Genomic DNA, 12,138 nt, shown 5'->3' with positions numbered 1-12,138 from the left:
TTTGGAGTCCAAGAAATTAAACTCTGTCACTGTTTCCATTTGTTTCCCATCTATTTGCCATGAAGAGATGGGATCAGATGCCAAGATCTTAGTTTTTTGAATGCTGAATTTTAAGCAAGCTTTTTCACTCTGATTATCACCTTCTTCAAGAGGCTCTTTAGTTCTTCTTTGCTTTCTGCCATCAAAGTAGTATCATTTACATATGTGAGGTTGTTGATATTTGTTTAAGCACTCTTGATTCCAGCTTGTGAGTCATCCAGCCCGGCATTATGCATGATGTATTCTGCATATAAGTTAAATAAGCAGGGTGACAATATACAATCTTGATGTACTCTTTTCCCAATTTTTAGCCAGTTATTTCATGTCCAGTTTAACTGTTGCTTCTTGTTCTGTATTCAGGGTTCTCAAGAGACAGGTCAGGTGGTCTGCTATATCCATCTGTATAAGAATTTTCCCTAGTTTGTTGGATGCATACACAGTCAAAGCATTTCATGTAGTCAATGAAACAGGAGTAGATTTTTTTGGGAATTCCCTCACTTTTTCTATGATCCAATGGATGTTGGTAATTTGATTTCTGGTTCCTCTGCCTCTCTAAATCCAGCTTGTACATCTGGAATTTCTCAGTTCACATACCTCTGATGGTTTTTGAGCATAATCTTGCTAGCATGTCAAATAAGTGCAATTGTATGGTAATCTGAACATTCTTCGGCATTGTCTTTTTTAGGATTGGAATGAAAACTGACCTTTTCCAGTCTATGGACACTGCTGTTTTCCAAATCAGGTGACATATTGAGTGCAGTACTGTAACAGCATCATCTCTTAGGATTTGAAATAGCTCAGCTGGAATTCTATCATCTCCACTACCTTTGTTGGTAGTAATTCTTCTTAAGGCCCACTTGACTTCCATACTCCAGAATGTCTGGCTCTAGGTGGGTGATCACACCATTGTGGTTATCTGGGTCATTAAGGCCTTTTTCTGTACAGTTTTTCTGTGTATTCTTGCCACCTCTTCTAATCTCTTCTGCCTCTGTTAGGCCCTTGCTGTTTCTGTCCTTGACTGTGCCCATCTTTGCATGAACTATTTCCCTGAGATCTCTAGTTTTCTTGAAGAGAACTCTAGTCTTTCTCATTCCATTGTTTTCCTCTATTTCTTTGCATTGTTTACTCTAGAAGGCTTTCTTATCTCTACTTACTATTCTCTGGAACTCTGCATTATGTCGGGTATATCTTTCCATTTCTACCTTGCTTTTGTCTGGTCTTCTTTCCTCAGCTATTTGTAAAGCTTCCTCAGACAACCACTTTGCCTTCCTGCATTTTCTTTTCATTGGGATGGTCTTGATCACTGTACAATGTTACAAACCTCCGTCCATAGCTCTTCATGCACTCTATCAGATCTAATCCCTTGAATCTATTTGTTACCTCCACTGTATAATCATAAGGAATTTCATTTAGGTCATCCCTAAATGGCCTACTGCTTTTCCCTACTTTCTTCAATTTGAGCCTGAAGTTTGCAAAAAGGAGTTGATGATCTGAGACACAGTCAGCTCCAGGTCTTGTTTTTGCTGACCATATAGAGCTTCTCCATCTTCAGCTGCAAAGAATATCATCAATCTGATTTCACTATTGACCATCAAGTGATGTCCTTGTATAGAGTCGTCTTTTGTGTTGTTGGAAGAAGGTTTTGCTGAGACTAGAGTGCTCTCCTGGCAAACTCCGTTAGCCTTTACCCTGCTTCATTTTGTACTCCAAGGCCAAACTTGCTTGTTACTTCATGTATTTCTTGACTTCCTACTTTTGCATTCCAGTCCCAAATGATGAAAAAGACAGTTTTTTAGTTGTTAATTTTTTTTTAGTTGTTAATTTTAAAAGGTTTTGTAGGTTGTAATACAACCATTCAACTTCAGCTTCTTCAATATTAGATTTGGGGGCACAGAGTTGGGGCATCACATTACAGTGATGTTGAATAGTTTTCCTTGGAAAATAACAGAGATTATTCTGTTGTTTTTGGTATTTCACCCCAGTACTGCATTTCAGACTCTTCTGTTAACTATGAGGGCTACTCCATTTTCTCTAAGGGATTCTTGCCCACAGTAGTAGACATAATGGTCATCTGAATTATATTCACCCAATTCTGTCCATTCTAGTCACTGATTACTAAATTGAATTATATTCACACAATCCTCTCCATTTTGGTCACTGATTACTAAAATATTAAAGTTCACTCTTGCTAATTCCTGCTTGATCACATCCAATTTACTTTGATTCATGGACCTAACATTCCAGGTTCTTATCAATATTTTTCTATATAACATTGCACTTTATATTCACACCACACACAACCAAAACTGCCATATCTTTTTGCCTTTTCATTGGGTTCACTGGATTCTCAGGGCAAAAATACTGAAGCTTTTTGCAAATCTTTATGATCTAATGATAATTCTGCATACTTCCATGATAGAGGATATATACATTATTTGCTGGCAATGAAATTATCCTACAGTATTTTTATCCTTCCTTTTCAAAATATGGGACTATGTACTCTAAAACAGATAAAAAATTAATGAATAAACGCCAGTATTTTTCCCAATACAGTCTGGTACTTTAACCGGTATTTCATGCTTGCCAATAAAACTCTCCTTATTTGACACTTTATCATCTTGTTTCTTCAACATGCTCTTGCTAAAGGTCTGAATGATTGGCTGGTTCTTACATACTTTTTAAGCAGTTATACAGCACTACTGGATTATAAGGCAGTTACCCCTATGTTACTTTATCATTTATTCTGTCACTTTTGCTCTTTGGGAAACTCTTATGTTAGATATTCATTGCTGAGCATGAAAAGGTTCCTATACTTTTATCTGTATCAAAAACCATTTATGCTCAACACTCTGTATCTTTAATTTCTCAGACTGACAAAACATACTCAGCTGCTATTTCACTAAACATCCATCTCTCAACAGGAAAATTGCCAAACTCTTTGACATTTCGTGCTAACTTGAACATCAAGGTGTGGTGCACCTTATACAATTTAAAAGTACACATCTCTCAAGCCATCTGTACCCTTTATATTTGACAAAAGCATAAATTATGTATGGTTCTAGCCAATCCATCTTGAAACAGTAAGTTTCTCCCACTCTTCTGAGATTTTGAAGAGATTCTCCTAACCTCTTAACATCACAATTAGCTTCTGAACAACAATCAACAGGATGATGCTGGAACCCACCAAAAAAATGATACTCCACACCTAAAGAAAAAGGAGAAGCCACAACAAGAAGGAAGCAGCGGTGCAATCACATTAAAATCAAATCCCATACTTGCCGGGTGGTTGTTCCACAAACTGGAGAACAATAATACCAAAAATGTTCTCTCACTATTTCAAATGTTCTAGACCCCAAATTAGACTTCCGAACCTGGGAATCTGCCATAGAGACTGGGACTCCCCAAGGAACTTGACTTTGAAGGCCAGTCAGATTTGATTACAGAACTTCCAAAGGACTGGGAAAAATAGAGACACTTGGAGGGCACAAACAAAACCACCAGGACCCAGGGAAACAGGCAGTGTCCCCACAAGAGACTGAGCCAGACCTGCCTGTGAGGATTTGAGGGTCTCCTGCAAAGGAATGGGTCAGCAGTGGACTGTGCTGAGGATAGCGGCACTGCTAACCGTGGTCCTGTGAGGCACCTGTTGGCATAAGTCCTTTGGGAGGTTACTTCAGTCCTACCATAGAGCCTACAGACTGGAGGATTGCGCTGCCTCAGGCCAAAAACCTAACAGGGAGGAAGCACAGCTCCAACCATCAATGGACAATTGGATTAAAGTTTGACTGAGCATGGCCCTGCCCACCAGAGCAAGACCCAGCTTTCCCCACAGCCAGTCCCTTCCATCAGGAAGCTTGCACAAGCCTCATTCTCAGCCATCAGAGAAGAGAAAGAAGAATCAAGAAGTACAATCCTACAACATCCAGAACAAAAACCACAAACACAGAAAGCTAACCAAAGTGATCACATGAATCACAGCCTTGTGTAATTCAATGAAGCTATGAGCCACGCCATGCATGGTGACTTGCAAATGGATCATGGTGGAGAGTTCTGACAAAAAGTGGCCCACTGTGAAAGGGAATGGCAAACCACTTCAGTATCCTTGTGTCAAGAACCCCATGAACAGTATGACAAGGCAAAAAGCTATGACACCAGAAGATGAGTGCCCCCCCCCCCCCAGGGTGGTTGGTGTCCAATATGCTACAGGGAAAGAATGGATAAATAGCTCCAGAAAGAATGAAGAGGCTGTGTCAAAGCTGAAATGATGCTCAGCTGTGAATGTGTCTGCTGGTGAAAGTAAAGTCTGATGTTGTTAAGAAAAATATTGCATAGGAACCTGGAATGTGATTAGGTTCATGAATCAAGGTAAATTAGATGTGATCAAGTTGGAGATGATAAGGATGATCAAGACATTTTAGGAATCAGTGAAGTAAAATGGACAGGAATGGGTGAATTTAATTCATATAACTATTATATCTACTACCGTGGGCAAGAATCCATTAGAGAAAATGCAATAGTGTTCACAGTGAACAAGAGAGTCTGAAAAGGAGTACTTGGGTGAAATCTCAGAAACGACAGATGATTTTGGTTCTTTTCCAAGGCAAAAGATTCTAAATCAGGGTAATATAAGTCTATGTCCCAACCACTCATCCCAAAGAAGCTGAAGTCAAAAGGTTCTATGAAGATCTATAAGACCTCTAGAACTAAAACCAAAAAATATCCTTTTTATCACAGGGGAATAGAATGTAAAAGTAGGAAGCCAAGAGATATATGGAGTAACAGGCAAGCTTGGCTTTGGAGTTCAAAATGAAGTTGGGCAAAATCTAACAGTTTTGCAAAGAGAACACACTGGTCACCCTCTTCCAACAACATAAAAGAAGACTCTACACATGGACCCCACCAGATGGTCAACAGCAAAATCAGATAAATTATATTCTTTGCAGCCAAAGATGGAGAAGCTCTACACAGTGAACAAAAAACAAGACCTGGAGGTAACTATGGCTCAGATCATCAACTCTCTATTGCAAAATTCAGGATTAAATTGAATAAAGTAGAGAAAATCACTAGGCAATTCAGGTATGACCTGATTAAATCCTTTATACAGTGGAGGTGACAATAGATTCAAGGGATTAGATCTGGTGGACAGAGTGCCTGAAGAACTATGGATGAAGGTTTGTAACACTGTGTAGGAGGCAGTGATGAAAACCATCCCCAAGAAAAAGAAATGCAAGAACGCAAAATGGTTTTCTGAGGAGGACTTACAAACAGATGATAAAAGAAGAGAAGCACAAGGCAAAGGAGAAAAAGAAAGATATATCCAACTGAATGCAGAGTTCCAGAGAAGAGCAAGGAGACATAAGCAAAGCCTTCTGAAGTGAACAATGCGAAGAAACAGAGGAAAACAATAGAATGGGAAAGACTAGAGATCTCTTGAAGAAAACTGGAGGTATCAAGGGGACATTTCATGCAAAGATGGGTACAATAAAGGACAGGAAAGACAATGACCTAACAAATGTAGAAGACATTAAGAAGAGGTGGCAAGAATACACAGAACTGTACAAAAAAGGTCTTAATGAACCATGATGGTGTGGTCACCCACTGAGACCCATGCATTCTGGAGTATAAAGTCAAGTGGATTTAGGAAGCATTACTAGAAACAAAACTAGTGGAGGTGATGGAATTCCAGCTGAGCTATCTAATATCCTAAAAATAATGATACTCTTAAAGTGCTGCACTCAATATGTCAGCAAAGTTGGAAAACTTAGCAGTGGCCACAGGACAGAAAAAGGTCAGTTTTCATTCCATCCCCAAAGGTAGGCAATATCAAGGAATGTTCAAACTACTATGCAATTGTGCTCAGTTCACATGCTAGCAAGGTAATGCTCAAATTTCCTCAAATTAGGCTCCAACATTATATGAACTGAGAAATTCCAGATGTATAAGTTGGATTTAGAAAAGGCAGAGAAACCAGACACCAAATTGCCAACATCCATTGGTTCATAGAAAAGACAAGGGAATTCCAGAAAAACATCTATTTCTGATTCATTGACTACAATAAAGGCTTTGAGATTGCACACAAGAACTGCATTTCGGACTCTTTTGTTGACTATGAGGGCTAATCCATTTCTTCTAAGGAATTCTTGCCCACAGTAGTAGATACAATGGTCATCTGAGTTAAATTCACCCATTCCAGTCCATTTTAGTTCACCAGTTCCTAAAATGTTAATGTTCACTCTTGCCATCTCTTGTCTGACCACTTCCAACGTACTTTCATTCTTGGACCTAACATTCCAGGTTCCTATGCAATATTGTTCTTTACAGCACTGGATTTTCCTTCCATCACCAGTCACATCAACAATTGGGCATTATTTTTGCTCTGTCTCTGTCTCTTCATTCTACCTGGAGTGATTTCTCCACTCTTCTCCAGTAATATATTGGACACCTACCGACCTGGGGAGTTCATCTTTCAGTGTCATATCTTTTTGCATTTTCATACTGTTCATGGGAAAGGCAAGAATACTTAAGCAACTGCCATTCCCTACTCCAGTGGACCATATTTTGGCAAAGCGGAAAAGCTCTATACAGTCAGCAAAAATAAGACCGGGAGCTGACTGTGGCTCAGATCATGAACTCCTTATTGCTAAATTCAGACTTAAATTGAAGAAAGTAGGGATAACCACTAGACCATTCAGGTATAACCTAAATCAATTCCTTACGATTATACAGTAGAAGTGACAAAGAGATTCAATGGACTAGATCTGATAGACAGAGTGTCTGAAGAACTATGGACGGGAAGTTCAGGACAATGGACAGGAAGCAGTGATCAAGATAATCCCCAAGAAAAAGAAATGCAAAAAGGCAAAATGGTTGTTTGAGGAAGGCTTGCAAATAGCTGAGAAAAGAAGAGAAGTGAAAGACAAAGGAGAAAAGGAAAGACATACCCATTTGAATGCAGAGTTCCAAAGAACTGCACAGAGAGATAAAAAAAGCCTTCCTCGGTGATCAATGCAAAAAATAGATGAAAACAATAAAATGGGGAAAATGAGAGATCTCTTCAAGAAAATTAGAGATACCAAGGGAACATTTCATGCAAAGATGGGCACAATAAAGGACAGAAATGGTATGGACCTAACAGAAGCAGAAGATGTGGCAAGAATACACCGAAGACCTATACAAAAAAGATCTTCATGACCAAGATAACCATGATGGTGTGATCACCCACCTAGAGCCAGTCATCTGGGAATGCAAAGTCACGTGGGCCTTAAGAAGCATCACTACAAACAAAGCCAGTGGAGGTGATGGAATTCCAGTTGAGATATTTCAAATCCTAAAAGATGATACTGTGAAAGTGCTGCACTCAACATCTCAATAACTTTGGAAAACTCAGCTGTGGCCACAGGACTGGAGAAGGTCAGTTTTCATTCCAGTCCCAAAGAAAGGCAATGCCAAAGAATGCTCAAACTATTGCACATTTGCACTCATCTCACATGCTAGCAAAGTAATCCTCAAAAATCTCCAAACCAGGCTTCAACAATACAAGAACCGTGAACTTTCAGATGTTCAAGTGGAATTTAGAAAAGGCAGAGGAACCAGAGATCAAATTGCTAACATCTACTGGATCATCGAAAAAGCAAGATAGTTCTAGAAAAACATCTACTTCTGCTTTATTGACTACACCAAAGCCTTTGACTGTGTGGATCACAACAAACTGGAAAATTCTTAAAGAGTGGGAATACCAGATGACCTCACGTGCCTCCTGAGAAATCAGTATGCAGGTGACGAAGCAATAGTTAGAACTGAACATGGAACAACACACTTGTTCCAAATTGGGAAAGCAGTATGTCAAGGCTGTATATTGCCACCCTGCTTATTTAACTTATATGCAGAGAACATCATGTGAAATGCTGGGCCTGATGAAGCACAAGCAGGAATCAAGACTGCTGGGAGAAGTATCAATAACCTCACCTACACAGATGATACCACCCTTATGGCAGAAAATGAAGAAGAACTAAAGAGCCTCTTGATGAAAGTGAAAGAGGAGGGTGAAAAATTAAACATTAAACATTAAAATTAACATTCAGGAACCTAAGATCATGGCATCCGATTCCATCACTTCATGGCAAATAGATGGGGAAACAATGGAAACAGTGAGAGACTTTATATTTTGGGGCTCCAAAATCACTAGAAATGGTGACTGCAGCCATGAAGGTAAAAGACACTTGATCCTTGGAAGAAAAGCTATGACCAAGCTAGACAGCATATTAAAATTCAGAGACATTACTTTGTCTACAATGGTCTGTCTAGTCAAAGCTATGGTTTTTCCAGTAGTCATGTATGGATGTGTGAGTTGGACCATAAAGAAAGCTGAGTGCCGGAGAATTGATGCTTTTGAACTGTGGTATAGGAGAAGACTCTTGTGAGTCCCTTGGACTGCAAGGACATAAAACCAGTCCATCCTTTAGGAAATCAGTCCTGAATATACATTGGAAGCACTGATGCTGAAGCTAAAACTCCAATACTTTGGCCACCTGATGTGAAGAACTGACCCATTGGAAAAGATCCTGATGCTGGGAAAGAGTGAAGGCAGGAGGAGAAGGGGATGACAGAGGATGAGATGGTGGGGTGGCATCACTGACTTGATGGATATGAGTTTGAGCAAGCTCTGGGAGTTGGTGAAGGACAGGGAAGTCTGGCGTGCTGCAGTCCAAGATGTCTCAAAGAGTTGGATATGACTGAGCGACTGAAGTGAAAGACTTTGACTGTGGGGATCACAACAAACTGTGGAAAATTCTAAAAGAGATGGGAATACTAGACCATCATATCTGTTGCCAAATTAACATGTATGAAGGCTAAGAAGTAACAGAAATGCACATGGAACAAGTGGTCTGGTTCCAAAGTGGGAAAGGTGTATATCAAGACTGTATATTGCCGCCCTGCTTTATTTAACTTCTATGTAGATCATATCATGCAAAATGCTTGCCCAATAAATCACAAGCTGGAATCAACACTGTCATAAGAAATATGAACAACCTCAGATATGTAGATGATACCTCTCTAAAGGAAGAAATCAAAGAGGAACTAAAGAGCATCTTGATGAGTTTAAAAGAAGACAGTGAAAATGCCTGCTTCACAGTCAACATCCAAAAAATTAAGATCATGGCATCTGTTCTCATCATCTCATGTAAAATAGATGCAGAAAAGTGGAAACAGTAGCAGACTTTATTTTCTTGGGCTCCAGTATCATTGTGGATACTGACTTCAGGCATGAAACTAAAATATGCTGGCTCCTTCAAAGGAAAGCTATGGGAAACCTAGACTGCATATTTAAAACAGAAATATCGATTTGTCAAAAAAGGTACCTATAGTCTAACCTATGATTTTTCCAAGTCTTCATGTACAAATAATTTCGCAATTTGTATGGAATTACAAAAAAACTCGATAGCCAAAGCAATCTTGAGAAAGAAGAATGGAACTGGAGGAATCAACCTGCCTGATTTCAGGCTATACTAAAGCTACAGTCATCAAGACAGTATGGTACTGGCACAAAGACAGAAACATAGATCAATGGAACAAAATAGAAAGCCCAGAGATAAATCCATGCACCTATGGACACCTTATCTTTGACAAAGAAGGCAAGACTATACAATGGAGAAAAGACAATCTCTTTAACAAGTGGTGCTGGGAAAACTGGTCAACCACTTGTAAAAGAATGAAACTAGAACACTTTCTAACACCATACACAAAAATAAAATCAAAATGGATTAAAGATCTAAGTGTAAGACCAGAAACCATAAAACTCCTAGAGGAAAACAGGCAAAACACTCTCTGACATAAATCACAGCAGAATCCTCTATGACCCACCTCCCAGAGTAATGGAAATAAAAGCAAAAATAAACAAATGGGACCTAATTAAACTTAAAAGCTTTTGCACAATGAAGGAAACTATAAGCAAGTTGAAAAGACAGCCTTCAGAATGGGAGAAAATAATAGCAAAGAATTAATCTCAAAAATATACAAGCATCTCCTGCAGCTCAACTCCAGAAAAATAAGCGACCCAATCAAAAAATGGGCCAAAGAACAAAACAGACATTTCTCCAAAGAAGACATACAAATGGCTAACAAACATATGAAAAGATGCTCAACATTACTTATTATCAGAGAAATGCAAATCAAAACCACAATGAGGTACCATGTCATGCCAGTCAGAATGGCTGCTATCAAAAAGTATACATTTAGATCTTTATCCCTTTTGAGTTTATTTTTGTGTATGGTGTTAGAAAGTGTTCTAGTTTCATTCTTTTACAAGTGGTTGACCAGTTTTCCCTTGCACTGGGAAGACCCAGAGGGATGGGATGGAGAGGGAGGTGGGAGGGGGGATCGGGATGGGGAACACATGTAAATTCATGGCTGATTCATGTCAATGTATGGCAAAAACCACTACACTATTGTAAAGTAATTAGCCTCCAATGAATAAAAATAAATGGAAAAAAAAGTATACAAACAATAAATGCTGGAGAGTGTGCAGAGAAGAAGGAACCCTCTTAAACTGTTGGTGGGAATGCAAACTAGTACACCCACTATGGAGAACAGTGTGGAGAGTCCTTAAAAAGCTGGAAGCAGAACTGCCATATGACCCAGCAATCCCACTGCTGGGCATACACACCGAGGAAACCAGAATTGAAAGAAACACCTGTACCCCAGTGTTCATCACAGCATTGTTTACAATAGGCAGGACATGGAAGTAACCTCCATGTCCATTGGCAGACGAATGGATAAGAAAGCTGTGGTATATATACACAATGGAATATTACTCAGCAATTAGAAAGAATGCATTTGAATCAGTTCTAATGAGGTGGATGAAACTGGAACCTATTCTACAGAGCAAAATAAATCAGAAAAGAAAAACACCAACACAGTATATTAACACATATACATGGAATTTAGAAAGATGATAACAATGACCCTATATGTGAGACTGCAAAAGAGACACAGATGTAAAGAACAGACTGTTGGACTCTGTGGGAGAAGGTGAGGGTGGGATGATTTGAGCAATGAATAGCACTGAAACATGTATATTATCATATGTGAACTAGATCGCCAGTCCAGGTTCAATGCATGAGGCAGGGTGCTCAGGGCTGGTGCACTGAGAAGATGACACTGAGAGAGGGGATGGGGAGGGAGGTGGGAGGGAGCATCAGGATGGGGAACACATGTACAACCATGGATGATTCATGTGAATGTATGGCAAAACCACCACAATATTGTAAAGCAAATAGCCTCCAATTAAAATAAAAAAAAAAATAGAAAGAGAGCTAAGATGGTGGAGGAATAGGACGGGGAGACCACTTTCTCCTCCACAAATTCATCAAAAGATCATTTGAATGCTGAGCAAACTCCACAAAACAACTTCTGATTGCTAGCAGAGGACATCAGGCACCCAGAAAAGCAGCCCATTATCTTCAAAAGGAGGTAGGACAAAATATAAAAGATAAAAATAGAGACAATAGAGTTAGGGATAGAGATCTGTCCTGGGAAGGGAGTCTTAATAGAGGAAGTTTCCAAACACCAGGAAACCTTCTCCCCTGTGGGTCTAGGGGAAGTTTTCGAATCTCAGAGGGCAACCTAACTGGGAGGAAAAATAAATAAAACCCACAGATTACATGCCTAAAAACAACTCCCAGCAGAAAAGTACCCCAGACGTTCACATCCGCCACCAACAAGCAGGGGCTGAACAGAGAGGAGCGGCCGACGTTGCTAAGGGTAAGGACCGGGCCTGAAAGCCCTGAGGGCAATCAGAGGGAGCTAACGAGAGATAGCAACTTAAAGTGTGGGATAGCAACAGAATGAGAATTAACCTGGGAAAAGCCCTAAATTTAGGCACTACCCGCCTGCCCTTTCCCAGAACAAAGGACTGAGCGAATACCAGAGAACAGATGGCTGGCTGCGGACGGGCCCATCCCCCACTGGAGGCAGGAGGCAGGGGGGAGGGGAAAAGGGCAAACTCGGCCCCAGAGAGGGCATCCCCTACCAAACTGCAAACAGGCTTCCAGTCTCTAACCAAAGACTTCCTGAGATTCTGGATGCTTGACATCCACCGGG

The sequence above is a fragment of the Dama dama genome, chromosome X (genome assembly GCF_033118175.1).
Source record: "Dama dama isolate Ldn47 chromosome X, ASM3311817v1, whole genome shotgun sequence".
NCBI lineage: Eukaryota > Metazoa > Chordata > Mammalia > Artiodactyla > Cervidae > Dama > Dama dama.
Note: the sequence above shows the minus strand (reverse complement) of the source record.